Raw genomic sequence first — 15988 nt, 5'->3', positions numbered from 1 at the left:
ACTGCATCCATAATTTATGAATCCAGGAAACAACTCAATTTCATGACAAATGCTTCACAAATTGGACCTTATTTGTTTATGCAAGAGTATATATCTAAATACAATATAAAAGAGAACATATAAGAAGGAAATTTTTGACACTTGGCATCCATTGGGAGTAGTTTCAGCCATTTTTTGAAGAATTAAAAAAATCAAAAAGAAAATATTATTACCACTTTTGGAAACTTGAGAGTGGCATCTTTGCTAATTCTATTTTTATTGGAGGGTAACCATGTAATAGCACGTACAATTTTAATAATTTTCGAATTATTTTAAAGATTTATTTTGACTAACATTAATTGTTAATTTATATTTACTTTCCACTACTACCTTTCTTTTTTTTTGAAACTGTACTTTCCACTACTTCTAACCAATCACATTTTAACAAAATTAAACTCTTTTAAAAAACTGAGTAGTTATATTTAATTCCACCGCTAATGTAGCCAATAGGATAATAGTTCGTGAGTGGAAATTAAAATCTGTTGAAGATTGTTTGAGATTCATCCTCTCACCTCCCATTCCCAATGCTGCTCTCTCCTCGGTACTAATCAACCTCCCACCTCTCCCACTCATCCTTTCAAATTTTTACAGCTTGCTTTTCAAATTTTGATTTTGAAGGAACTCAAATACCCACTTCGTCTCCTTATCTATTCAGATTCAGACTCTCTCTCTCTCTCTCTCTCTCTCTCTCTCTCTCTCTCTCTCTCTCTCTCTCTCCGACCTCCTCCTCCGCTCCCAACTCTCACCACCGCCGATTCACCCTCCAAGCCCCAATCCCTCTCTCTATGAGCTCCGACACCGCAGGTGCCTTGGCAAGATCCTTCATTCTACATGGAACTCTTTCTGGAAAACTTCTCCCAAATTGCCCCAGACCCTCCTCTCCCCTCTCGCAATTCACCATTTCAGATTCCACAAATTTCAAATAGATGCTTAACCACGTAGCTTCTTCATTGCCGTCACATTCGCCGAGTCGTTTTTTCTTTAATTATTTATGTATGTAAAAACAAGATTGCTTACTATTATAATCATTGATCCTTCCTTGCAATTGGTACTCAAACTTGAGTGTGTAAAATTAGATTGATTTTTTATGTATTTATGTTGTGTGTTATGGTAATAATTTATTCTAATTTGTACTGCAGCACAAATTGGGGAGAGGCCATCGCGAGCAGTTCATAACAATAACTGGAGCTAGGTAATCTCATAGTTGGCAATGATTTTGTTTGATGGAAGGCCTTGAATTGATTACTTTGTTTGTTTAGTATATATCATTGTTGGCATAGTTATATTTTCTATGTCAATTATGTTTTACTTAAGACATCATCATTCATCTTGAAATTACATTTTAGTTTTGTTCCTGTCATTTGCTACTTCAGCTGAATTATTCAAATTTGTTTCTCAAGTGCGTAGCTCTCTTCCTGCATCTATGCTCTCAATTTTTAAAACTTGGAGGCCTTTCTTTTGGATCCCCTCAGATATGTTTTCTTTTTGGGCAAGGCTACATATTTGGCATGTGCAGTCTGACGCCCAACTAGCTGACAATGAAGCATGGTCGATGTCTCATTTGGAGAGGTTGCACATATAAGATTTTCTATTGTACTCTGAATCAAGGTTTGATTGCTTTTCCATTTTCAGGCCACAAGGCTTTACATATTCTATTTTAATTTCTCCATTTTTTTGGCTTTTGGCAGGCTGATTCATGAATCATATATTTTGACAGGTTGTCTTTTATGTGTATCATCAAGTTTTAGTGAAAACTCTAATGACCTGAGAATTTTTTTGTAGCATCAAGTTTTAGTGAAAACTCTAAGTTCATCAAGGGCTGCTAGATAGGAAGCAGAGTCACCGGGCAACAAGGTAATATCTTAAATCAATTGTATTCAGGGTAAAAATCTTGCATAATTGGCTTGATTCACTTTACAGTGACACTGTTTAGATCATCACTGAAAATGAAGAAGAATCTGAAAATGGTATTTTGTTCTCTCTTTTTTTAAGTCTCATGTTGATAATGGTGTTATCATTCACTTCCTCTTTAATGTACTGTAGAGGGTGAGTTATTATTTGAGTTTGGCTTCCCGGAATAAAAATATCATGTCGGCAATGGCATGATATTACCTGTGATGACTATGGGAGATTTATATGACTTTAGTGGAGAGTATAGTGTTTGAGTCTAGAAGACTTTCCCAATGTTGGTTAATATTTGGAACTAGGATTCATGCTTCAGTTAGGAAGTGAAAACTGAACTCCATTCCAAGGTAGTATCTTTCATGGCATTTCTTTGTAGCAACCTCTACCTGTCACGGTTCTTATTGATTGATGCCTGCGACACTGTCTTAAGGTTCTTTTGCATTTTTATGGTCTTTTTCATGTTTCTTTTCAAACAGAAGAGGTTCAAAAGATAGGTAATAGATATCATGTTTAATTGTGAATCTGTTCCAGCTTTCCAAATATGTGAGATGTGCTTTGATATTAGCATACAATGGACTAATGCTTGCAAATTCATTGTATATAGACATAGAGACATTGCATACAATAGACTATGTGAGATGTGCTTTGATTTTAGCTTTCCAAACGTGATTGGTGTCACCAACATATTCAAATTTAAAAAGTTTAGCAGAAAGCTCAATTTTTCAAAGCCTCATTATTAGTTTTTTTCTCATTAAAAGACTGCCTATTTTTTAGCCAATCAGGTTTTACTTTTATTTTAATGATTTTATACTGAAAATATCTTGAACTAAAACCCTGACTTTGCATATCACCGTCTGACTTTTCTCCTCCCAAGCAATTGTTGGAAATGTAAACCAACTTATTTTTTTTGAAAAGGAAATTCCAACCATGGAGAAAGCAAATCTCAATCTGTGTACCCTGCTTGACCCGTTAGATAGCATAAATCCTGGGTTCTTTTATACCCAATTTTTCATTACCCATGCTCTTCCACCGAAATGAGTGCTTACGTTTATGCTGATCTCTCATTCCCTTCTTCCCTGTTTCTTTCTTATTTAGGCTGTCATCATGCAAAATCCGGATTTGATTGGGGCATTTCATTTCAGGTGCGACTTTCTTTGTTTCTCTTTATTTAATCTGAATCGCTTCTCTCTCACGCCCTCATATTTTTCTGGATATACTATTGAATTCTGGATTTCCTAGCTGTGCAGATTTGATATCAGTTATGGATAGATTGATAATCGAGATTCTTCGGAACCTAAGATCAGTCCAGAGAAAGCAGTGCAGATTTGTGATCGAAACTTTGGTGTTGGTGTTGATGGGGTTATCTTTTTCTTACCTGGAATCAATGGCACTGACTATACTATGAGGATTTTCTACTTTGATGGTAGTGAGCCTGAGGTATTACTATTTCTTCTTTACTGCATAGTTTGATTGAACGGGTTGGTTTTAGAATTAAAAAGTTTGCTATATTTTTTCTTTCTTTCATAATTATTTTGCTTCCCTGGATGTGTGGCAATGGAGTGTGATGCTTCACTAAATTCATTTCCCAGGTTGAAAATATACATGGGAGGTATAGGTTTGATCATAATTAATATTTCTGGATATACTATTGAATTCTTGATTTCCTAGCTGATAGATAAGTCTATTTTATAAATGCATGGTGTGTAGGATCCTATTTTCCAACTCTAATGATAACACCACCCATGAAATCCTTCTTCCACTATTCTGTAGATTTGTATTGGTATTTTATTTTCTCTATGTATATCTTTTATTTTTAAGAATACTCTAATCCAAACTTAATGAAGGTTGGGTAGCTATTGAAGAGCCCCGTGGATAAATTTCCCCTTTCCATTAACTACACACATTTTTCACTTCCCCATACCTTTTGTTTAATTCCTTTATGCTTTGTATACATAGTATTTTTTTAGTGGATTCATAATGCTTCTCCTATAAATAGCACTTTAATTTTGTTTCATTCTTCAAATCCGCTTCGATTCCTGTTCTGATTTCGTTCTCAGGTTCAATTTTATTCTTCGATCTGAATCGGTTTTGGAATTTTTCTCATCAATTGACTCGGTAATTAATTCATTCTTTTCAAAAAATTGCAAGAATGCGCTGGAACTCCTCTGCTAGGGTTCCTAGGCCAGGTTCTTCGAGGGCGGCGACGGCAAATCGGAAAGGCTTGACGGCGACTCACGGCGAGGGCAACGTGGACGGAGAGGCTGAAGGAGGAGAGCTAGACGGTGAAGCTGATGGTGGAGCGGACAGAAGGCACGGTAGAGGGAGGAAGTGCTTCTCGGTCTTCATCGATGGGATTGGGGAGAAAATCGGCTATCTCCAGCTCCGCGATATCTGTTCGAAGTTCGGTGAGGTTGTCAATCTCTTCGTTCAGCGACAAAGAAAGGTGGGGAGGGTTTTTCGCTTTGGTTTTGTTCAGTATGGGATTCGAGAGCAGGCGTTGAAGGCGATTCAGGGGCTTGATGGGTATAAATTGGACAATGTTCCTCTTTCGGTTTCCATGGCCAGGTTTCCTCGGGCAGTTGTTTCTGGTTCGTGCGTTTCTGGAGGGGGGTTTCAAATGATTTCTGAACTGGGGAAGCAGCCCCCTTCTGTGGTGCTTCAAGGTAAGACAGGTAACTCTCTTCCTTCCCTCTTTTCCTGGCGTGATGTTGTCCTGGGGCGTAGGAAGGCTTGCTGCCTGTCTTCTTTTTCTGAGGATGAGGAGAGGATGCTTGATGGATATGGAGGCTTGGGTGCTGAGGTTTACAGAGTTCCAGATCAGTTTCTCTTTCCTGAGATTTTGGGTTCAGGGGTTGGCTTGAGCGGTGATGTATGTGGTCCTAAAGGGGGAGATGTTGGTGGGCAAGATGGTATGGTTCTGGCTTCGGTTAGGAAGGGGAGCTGGTACAGAGGTGGTTTAAGAGCAGCTTTGCAGGGGATTTGGGAGAATGGTCTTTTTTCTCTTCTTCTCCATGGTCCTTCGGATGGAAGATGGAGCAGAATCATTCAAGTTTGTAATGGGCCTCACTCCTACTTGCTTGCTGCTCCCTCTCTTCTGTCGGCGAGTGTGGGTTCAAGGACTTTGTCAGAACCTGTTCTTTCGCTTCAGACGCTGTCTTTGTCGGTGCCACCTCTCCCCCCGGGTTTGGTTGCTGGGGGAGCAGAGGACGTTGATTCTACGTTTGAGGAGGGGCCTGCTGTGGTGGGTCCTGTTCTTCGATCACGCCGGCGCGGGCGTCCTAAAATGGATCCCCCTGCTTGTCGGTGGAACTGTGCTCGGCCCTCGGCGTGTGAGGAGGGTCGGGGTGATCTTGAGGTAGCTCTCTCTTCTTCTCCCTTGTCGTTGTCGGGTGCGAATCATGGTAGTGGTGGGCGTTACTTCACGCGGTCGAAAAAGACGTGGCTTGTTGGAAAAGTCTTGGGGTTAGAGTTTGAGGGAAGCGATTTTGAAGCCATTCGAGGGTTGGAGAAGGTTTATGAAGAACACTTCAAAACTTGATTTTTTGTTTGTGTCTCTCGGGTGTTGTTGGTTAGTCCTAGGGTGCCCTTGCTTTTGTCTTGGATGGGGGTTTTTCGGCTTTTTGGGGTTTTTGTATGCTTGTCGGGGTGCCTCGCTTTTTATTGGGCTTTTCCTTGATCCATAAGGGTTTGTCCTTATGGGTGTTTTTTGTGGATAATAATATACAATCCTTTATTTTTCAAAAAAAAAAATTAATTCATTCTTTGACCCGTTTATCTTTTTCTGTTTGAACAGGAGGAATCTAAGAACTAACCAGAGGAACACAAGCATCCAATCTCTGCATTTCCTTTCATTTTCCTAAACGTTAATTTTTTTCTCTATAGAAACTTCCTTCCTCTATCCTGGATCCGCTATCGATTTTCTACTTTATTTTGATTTTCTATGAAATTTCCCCTGCTGAAGTAGATGAAACACCATCCAATTTTTCTTTGCTTTTTCTTATACTGATAAATTTAGGTTTACTTTGTTTAAATTAAATGCTTCCATATTTACATAGGAGATTTTGATAAATACATTTATCTGTAGTCTTGGTTCTCCATGCCATCATTGATTCTCTTCTCTTTCATGTTGTAGGATGATTTGGCTGTTTGAAATAGGCTCAAAAGCAAGTGTAAGAGATTAGTCAACTTTGGAGCCAAGGAAGTTTTTGATATTGAGGTTTCCAAATTACTGTCCATGATATTCACTTACTCCCTTTTTTTTACTGTGTGAGATCAAAGATGGATTGTTTTATTTCAAAATCATATTCTAAGATGACTGTATTTTATTGTTTTGTGGGTCCTCATTCATAAGTACAATTGTAGTGTGCCTTGAATATGGTTCTAATTTTTTTAATGTTATTCTTGGTCCTGGATTTTCAGATGATACTAAAGCAGGCATGACTCATAGTAGATTGCTCATAATGGAAGAGAAGGAAATTATGGGCATGACGGACATGTGTATCATCCCCTGATAGAATCCAATAACAACAATAGATAAGTTTGTAAATTAGTACAACTGTAGTGTGCATTTAGTTGTTCAAAAATAATTAACATTAAAGACTATATTCATTAGTACAACTGTAGTATGCCTTGACTAGCAATGTGGTTCTAATTATTTTTTCTTCTCTTCCTTTGTATGGTGTAGCTGATTATGGTGTGGAGAGTGACTATATTGATCGGACCACGAAAGATGAACTTCATATTGAAATCGTTATGTTTTCATCTTTATGTTTAAGAATTTCTAATGGAGAAACTATTACTGGGCGTGGAGAGACAAACTTTTAGGTACTTCTCTTTATTTTTATTGTTTTCTTAATTAGTATTTCTCTACCAGACTTTCACACCTTCTAATCAGTTTTGTTGAGGCTGGTGCAGGTGTTTGTGGTGATGTTGTGTTTGTATGCAAGGTGAAAAAAGTGAGTTTGGTGAAATGATGCATTGGTAAGTTTCTCCTTAAAATTTACCCAAATCTTTCCAACTATTTCCATTTCCTCAATCTCTATCAAAGGCAAAGTCTTTCCTAATATTTGAGACTCTTTTATTTAATGCAATTATTGGGGTTGGCAAATGAGACTTTGTTCCAATTTTATTGTTGGTTAAATGATTGGTGAGGACCATTTTTCACCTTTAACTAAGCTATATGTTTCGTTTTACATTTCATATATTGGGGTTCATGAATCATGCACAATATTGAGTATTTAGTTCGTAAGGGGGTTCTCATTTTTGTGTGGTGGTTGTGTCTGATTTTATTGGCAGGTTTCTTGCAAGAAGCTATGAGAATGCTGACTCTCCTTTCCAGATTCAGATATTTCTATCTTGGACATTTTTTCATCTGGCATCCGGGAGATATGGTTATTAAATCTCGAAGATTCTGTACTTGAGAGCTTGATCTTGAAATTGAAAGGGGAAATTGACTATTGATTTTTCATTTTGTGTTATGGAGTTTATAAAAGTAGGGAAGAATATGATTTTTTTCATTTTGTGCTATGGAGTTTCTGTAAGATGAACAAGGTCCAAGGAAGTATGTTTTGCCTTTAGCTAAACTAATTCAATGATTGTGTTATTGTTGTTTTCTTTCACGGTTCATCATTTAGAGGACATATATTATTTTGAGAAGAAAATTTTGGAGGAAATTGGTATTGTCAACAATAGAGAAACATGTTATTAAAAGAGGAATATTGTGTACTTTAAGCTTCTCTCTTAAATATTTATAAGTTTCATTATTTTTATCTTTTTATGTGTAACTCATGGCGTGACTACAAGTCAAAATAATATAGTATGCTATATGTATCTGGTAGCATATTTTGATAATGATATAACTCCCTCTTTTATATTTTCCATTGTGTTATTTGTATATATGATTTTTTTGTTCACATTTGAATTGATGTTAAAAGAGAAGCAGAGCTGAGAAAGATAAAGAAGAAAATAGAGAAAATAGTTTCAAGTTGAAATTAATAGAAAATATGTTTTAATTTAATTTTAGTACTTTTCCCAAACTTTTTAAATAATTTAACAGTAGATTACAAAAAGCATTATAATTTGATTGTGAATATAAGGCTCCCCACATGGAATTAAAAAAGAATAAACATATTTAGTATATATTTATTAATTATATAGTAAAAAAACTCCTACATGAGGAACAATGTGCATGAAAATACTTTCAAGATGAAACTGAGAAACTAATAGAGAATTTTTTAATATAATTTTAGTAATTTTTCATTCCTTTTAAAATAATTTAAGAGTAGGTATACAAAAGCATTATAATTTGATTGTGAATATAGGGCTCCTACGGGGAATTCGAGTAGATTAAACATATTTAGTCTATATTTATTAATTAAATAGTAAAAAGCTCATAAATGAAGAACATTTTGCATGAAAATACTATAAAGTTAAAAATGATATAAGAAGTTTTATTATAATTTTAGTAATTTTTCATATGTTTTTAAAATAATACAAGTGTAGATATACATAATGATTATAATTTGATTGTTATTATAGGGCTCTCACGAGGAATTAGAGAAAAGTAAACATATTTACTCTATATTTATTAATTATATAGTAAAAAGCTCCTACATGATGAACATTTTGCATGAAAATATTTTTCAGTTGAAACTAATAGAAAATATTTGTATATAATTTTAGTAATATTCACAGACTTTTAACTAATTTTAAAGTAGATATAAAGAACCATTTAAATTTGATTGTGAAAATAAAGATTCCACGCAGAAGAACATTTATGTTAAAATATTTTCAATTTAAAAATAACAAACAATACACTTTGATATAATTTTAGATTTTTTTCATAAGTTTAAAGTTAAATGTATATAAAAATATGAAATTTTGACGGGAATTGAAATAAATGAACATATATACCTTTTATTTATTTATGTTTAAATTATATATTAAATAGCTCATACGGGTAGGAAATTTTTACATGAAAATAATTTGAAGTTGGAATTAATAGAAAATATTATTTAATTTAATTTTGTACTTTTCCGAAACTATTTACTTAATTTAGGAGTAGATATATATAAACACTATAATTTGATTGTGAATATAAGGCTCCCACGGGGAATTAGAGAAGCATAAACATATTTATTCTATACTTATTAATTATGTAGTAAAAAACTCCTACATGAGGAACATTTTGCATGAAAATACTTTAAATTGAAACTAATAGAAAATGTTATGATAAAATTTTAGTACTTTTTCTATACTTTTAAATAATTTTAAGAGTAGATATACAAAATCATTTTAATTTGATTGTGAAAATATAGATCTCACGGGGAAGAACATTATATTAAATTATTTTCAAGTTGAAAATAAAAAAAGTGTAATTTTATAATTTTTTTCATAATTTAAAGGTATATAATATATATATATATAAGAAAATTTTGACGAGAATTGGAATAAATGAAGATATATAGTTTAATTTTTTTTTATGTTTTAGTTACATATTAAAAAGCTCATACGAGGAGGAACATTTTTCATGAAAATACTTTCAAGTTGAACCTAATAGAAATATTTTTTTGTTATCATTTTAGTTCTTTTTTCAGACTTTTAAAGTAATTTTAAGAGTAGATATACAAGGCATTGCAATTTGATTGTGAAAATGAGGATCTCACAGGGAAGAACATTTACATTAAAATGTTTCCAAGTTAAAAAAATCAATATTAAATTTTAAGAAGTAAATATATATAAATATATAGTCACACGGGGATTGAAAATATATATTCTATATTTATTGGTGTTTAGGTTACATAGTAAAAAGTTGATACGATGAGGAACATTTTGCATGAAAATACCTTCAAGTTGAAACTAATAGAAAATATTTTAATATAATTTTTATAATTTTCCTAGACTTTTTTTATATTGTTAGGAGTAGATATACAGAAGCATTACAATTTGATTTTGAAAATAGAATCCGACGGGGAAGAACGTTTACATTAAAATATTTCTAATTAAAAATAACAAAAAAACAAATTTTATTGTAATTTTATGGATTGAGTGAGAGAGGGGGAGAGGGAGGTGAAGAGGGAGAGAGAGTTAGGGAGAGGGGGGGAGAGAGAGAGCTAGGGAGAGGGAGAGAGAGAGAGAGAGAGAGAGAGAGAGAGAGAGAGAAAGAGAGAATGGAAGAGGGAGAGGGAGAGGGAGAGAGAGGTGAGAGAGAGAGAGAGAAATTCTCAAATTACATGAAAGCTTCTCCATCTTTTTCCGCCTATCCTCATTTGAAAGTCTCTGTTTCAAATGCTCCGAATGAGCTATTTATTGCATTCTTTATATTTTTTTTTAATTATTTAGGAATTATGAAATCAAAATTATATAGTGTAAAAAAAATGTAATTTAATGTGATTCATTTTTTCTATCACATTTTCCATATGTTATAAATTGTGTATAATTATTTAGAGATAGGAAAAAAACAATAAAAAAACAAAAATCATGTAATTTCGTATATTCTTACATCATAAACACATTAATCCTCATTTATATATAAAAAATTAATCCTTATATTAAAAACAGTTTTTAATATGTTCGGAAATATGCCACCGTGCAATAACACAGGTAAATTTAATATGTTATCCATATTTTCTATCATCTTATTTGGAGATATGAAAAACAAAAATAAAAGAATAAAAACAAAAATCATACAATTATTGTATTATTATATCATAAACAAATTAAAAACACAATAAATTATATTTAGATTTTTTGTTAATTCATACAAAATAAATAATTCTATATATTAAAAGAAAATTATTGTATACTTGGAAATATGTCCCCCGTGCATCGGCACGGGTATACATACTAGTTAATATATTTGCATGAACACAAATGTGTAAACATTTAATATGTATATATCATCAACCTATCAAAGTAAATACTACTATAGTTTCCGGTTTTAAAAAGTGAAAACAAATCACTAACATTTTGAGAAATTAGTAGCGCACACAAGGGAGAAAATTATAAAAAATGATGCAAATATATAATTGAAAAGTATATATTCAATGTCAATTTTATATATAAGTGAAGACTAAACTAGATACGATATTGATAAGGTGATAAAATGAAATAGAGAATTTACCTTGTAAGCTATTATGAAACTTCAATAAAGTGATAATTTGTTTAGGCTACAAAAGTATACCTGGTAAACTTTAAAACGTATAAAATAAAATCAAATAAGTAAGTATTTTATATTATATATTCATTCCTTTTTTTTAAGGAATCAAACATTTCCTATATATAAAAATATTTATTCTTCATAAACTTAGAACAAGTCAATAAATTTACACAATATTATTCTCTTATATTTGATAGAAAATATTACTTAATTAATTTTTATATAAATTAAAGTTATAGGAGCCTATAAAAATATTTTGCGAGCTTGGCATCCATGACTTAAAAACTAAAAAAAATCGAAAATGCCTCCAAGATAATTTGTCGCTTTTATTAACTTTAAAATTGATAAAAAAAAAATAAATAAGATCTATTTCTTATAATTATTCATATCTGAAACATTTTTTATTTTCAATTTTCAATTTTTTAAAATCAAAATTATTGTATGAAATAATACTCAAACATGGATTGGGAATAGTTTGATAGAACTAAACAAAAAGCTCTATGTTTGGATTAGAGAACTTAAATAAGAGTCAACTTCTCCATTTGACTACGAATACATGTTTCTTGAAGAAAAAAATAGACCGTGTGTGTTGTTTCCAATATTTATAATTTGAAATAAGGTTAAAAAAATTAGATTATTAAGGAAAATTTAGGAGGCCAATTGGGAAAGAACATATAAATAATTTCTCCATAAGGCATACAACAAAGAAACATAGATCTATGGGAAAAAACAAAAATAATCAATAATTCATAACATGATTAAGAAAAAAAAGTTGTAATGAAAAGAAAAATTGGACTACCCATAAGATATGTTGCATGTAATATTTGAAAACTTTTGATATGTATTTATATATATCTACATCTATATCAATCGATCCATAAACTTTATATTCACACAGATTATCCGCACGGACCAAAGAAAAAAAAAGTAAAAAATTTCAGTGAACTAGAGAAGGTTGAGAAAAAAATGCTTACAGTTGTGGGATTTGGAAAAAACTAAGAGTGAAAAAATGTATGCGGGTTGAGAAATTGAGGATCTTGAATTTGTTTCGATAGAAGTAGGGTTGTTGAACGGGCGGTTTCAAAAACACCAAACCACCAGGCCGCCACCGTCTGTCGCTAGGCGTGGGGTTGCTCTGATTTGAGTTGAAAGGATCTCGATTATCTCGGGTGGGTTTATTCGGTTAGTTTATTCAAAAGAAAAACCATAAAAAGGAGATGAGATGATGAGGGAAAACCCAGATCTAGAGGAGAAATGACATATTCAGATCTAGAGAAGAGAGGGAAAAATGGTGGTGGATCGTGATCTGTGGAGTAGAAGTGGTGGACAAGTGGTGTGAGGCGGCATATAGGATTCAGGTTTTCGTGAGTCCCAACTAAAAGCTAGGGTTATAGGATAGTGAAAATATATATATTGCTCGTAGGGTTTGGAATGGGCCTGGGCTGATTTTTCTTTCTTACTAAGACCTGGTTCGGTTGGGCTGGAACCTAAACCTAAATTGACCGGTCTGAACCACTAAAAACCGGATTCCTTCACCTGAGCGAACAACGGTATGAACCGACCCAATCGGTTCAGCATAAAAAACCTATTTTAGCGGGTTCTGGCCAGACCAGATTTTTTTTGACAACCTTAGATAAAAGAAAATCAAAAATAACACGAAAAAAGAGATCGAAGGCAGAGGAAGAAGAAATAGGAGGATGCGGAGGAGGAGGAGGAGGAGGAAAGGGAAAAATAACAAGAAGATAATAAATGCATTAATTATTCTCATTCTCCACCGGTTTCTACCCAATACTCAGAAAGAAAACCACACTTATCAAGAAAAACAACTACTGTTTTTAACTTTCATAGGTTTATATCCAACGGTAAGAAAGAGCGACAAAAACACATTTATCAAACAATGCAATTGATATTTTTAATTTTATAAACCATTTAAGTATTTTTGTATTTTTCCTTTATTGTATATATGTACTTCTAATCATTTATTCATATCATAATTAAGGGCATTATTAGAAAAAATCATTTAATGGACTTTAAAAATTATAAGTGAATATATATATATATTCCATTGACAGAATAGAATAAAGCAGGAGGCTTAGCCGTCCATTAAACAAGATTGCAGAAGATTGATATTATTGAAAACTGAAAAGGATTGAAATTACATAAACATATTGAAAAACTGAACAGATTGAAAAAAGAGAAAGCAGGAAGAGATAAGACATACAGTTTATCTCCCTAGGATCTGACTATCTCTCTCCGTCTAAAGTCTGCCCTCTAACATAAGAGGGGCTCTCTATTTATAGGAAAAATACAAACATTGTTTGAATAGTTCCGGTTATCGACTGGAACTGTTCGGTACAAACTACAGTGAAAAGTCAACTTTGCTACAGTAAAAAGTACAATTATTGAGATGAAAATCAAAGGAGATCTTCTTCACTGTCTTCCAGGCTGTCTGGGACAAAACTGGCGTCAGATTCTGATTGAGAGGGTATCCGATGCTTTTCTTTTTTCTGCAAAGGGTCCTTTGAAGAAGATGCTTGATTGTCTTTTGAATTATTTTGTATTATTTGAAGGGCAACTTGGAGGCTTTTCAATAAACCTTCCTCTGAAGAGGCACCTGCGAGTGCTGCAGTGATGTGAGCCTTCTGGTTGAGCAGGAGGCAAGATTGAGGACTTGCATGATTCAGATATTTCTGATTTGTTCTGAACCAAAGATCAATATTTTCTTTTGAAACCATCGAAGCATCAAAGGTTTTCCACCATTTGATTGAGGTTTGCTTGTGGAGCTCAGGAATATTTTTGGTTTTCATGAAGTACTGCCATGCAAAAATCCAAGACAGCGAAAAGATTGTATAAAAGTTTAAATTAACCGGATAGTTGTTTAAATCTTTATTCCAATTTTTTGAAAAAAGTTTGAATCCCTCCAGTACTTCTGGGGGAAAAATATCTTTTGTAGGTCCAAAGAAATCCCACCAAGAGTGGAACCAATTTGGAAAAGAGTAATTGGTGGCTTTCTTGAAATAGATAAGCCAGGAATGTTTGAGATTCTTATTTTGGAAGCCGAGGATGGTATTTTCCCAGGCTCTGACATAGTCCCAATAATTAAAACCTATAGGGTCAAAGTTCTTGGAGAATTTCTTGGTTTTGTTGGGATTGCTACCAAAGTCTGAAGGTTTAAGAACTCTCATGATTTGGAAAGTTGAATGGGTTATTAGGGATTCATCATTTTTGTCCCTAAAGTGTTTGATTGCCACACTATCTGTATCTACAAGAATAAACTCATAGAAGTTTTGGGTTTTGTTGTGGCTGATTGGTTCAAGGTGGCTTGATGTCGGAAAAACTTTTGAAGCTGTTTTATCGGCTACGAGTTCACCACTAGTTTGGTCCCAATACTCTGGTTCGATCAACATGACAAATTTGGAAATTGGTTTTTGAAGATATTCTTGTCTGGGAAGGGTTGATTGGATTGGTTTGGGATTGGGTTGAATGACTTGGGATTTCTGGGTTTGGATTATTGTTTGGAGTGATGGTAGGTCTTGGTAACTATCATCATCTGCAATGCTAGCCCAAGTCTTTTTTGGAAGTGTGGTTAGACCTTGTTCTTGGAAGGCCTGAAGGGTTTGGATTGGGAAGGCATAGTCTTCCTTAGTTTGTTTGGATTGGACAAAGCTTTGGGTGGATAACCCAGATTGGTTTAGGGTGGATGACCCATTTTGATGTAAAGAAATATTCTTACCTCTGGATTTGCTGCTTCCCCTTCCTCTGGAGGAAGAGGTTCTGGAGGCCATTTTAACCTCTTCCCTGTAGATATTAACGGGTGAGATAGTCAGGGAGAGAGTTTGCTGAGCCTTTGATATATTCTATGTCAAAATCGAAAACACTTAAAATAGCTTGCCATCTAGCAAAAAATTGTTTTGAAGCTAAATTTTTAACATCTTTTTGTAATATATCCTTGGCAGATTTACAATCTACGCGGACTAGAAACTTTTGATTTATCAAATCCGATTGAAATTTTGAGATGGATAAAACAATTGCTAAAACTTCTTTTTTGACAGTAGAATAATTCTGCTGAGCAGGGTTCTAGTGTTTTGAAGTAAAAGTAATAATTTGTTCTTTGTCTAAAATTCTTTGTTTCAAGATACCTCCAAAGCCAATATCAGAAGCATCAGTTTCAACAATTTTAAAAGCTTGGGGATTGGGTAAATAAAGACAAGGAAGACTTTTGACTTGAGCCTTTATTTGTTTGACAACATTGGTATGGATATCCGACCATGGAGGAGGATCCTTCTTGAGTCTATCATGAAGGGGCTTTATGAGGTTGCTGATATGTGGGCAGAAATCAGCAACGTAATTGAGGCAACCCAAAAACCTTTGTAATTGAGTTTTATCAATAATTTGATCAGGGAATTTGTCTGTAAATTCAATGGCACGATTGATAGGAATTATAGTTCCTTGGTGGATATTGTGTCCAAGGAATCTGATTCTGGTTTGGAAGAGACTAATCTTTGATCTGGAAACAGCAAGACCATTTTTCTTGATATTGGAAATGAAAATGCTGATATGTTTGAAATGTTGATCAATGGATTGGGAGAAGACCAGAACATCATCAATGTAGACAATTATAAATTTTGAATAAGGATTAAAAATATCATTCATGATCTTCTGAAATTCAGAAGGGGCGTTTTTTAATCCGAATGGCATAACATTCCACTCATATTGTCCAAAAGGGACAGTAAAAGCGGTTTTATACCTATCTTCTTCTTTGATTTGAATTTGCCAAAATCCGGATTTCATGTCAAACTTAGAAAAGATTTTAGCATCATGTAGTCTTGCAAGAAAATCCTTTTTGTTAGGGATATGGTACCTATTCCAACCGAGGGCTTGATTAAG

The sequence above is a fragment of the Lotus japonicus genome, chromosome 5 (genome assembly GCF_012489685.1).
Source record: "Lotus japonicus ecotype B-129 chromosome 5, LjGifu_v1.2".
Classification (NCBI taxonomy): domain Eukaryota; kingdom Viridiplantae; phylum Streptophyta; class Magnoliopsida; order Fabales; family Fabaceae; genus Lotus; species Lotus japonicus.
The sequence above is the reverse complement of the archived record's forward strand: the minus strand, read 5'-3'. Positions refer to the sequence as shown.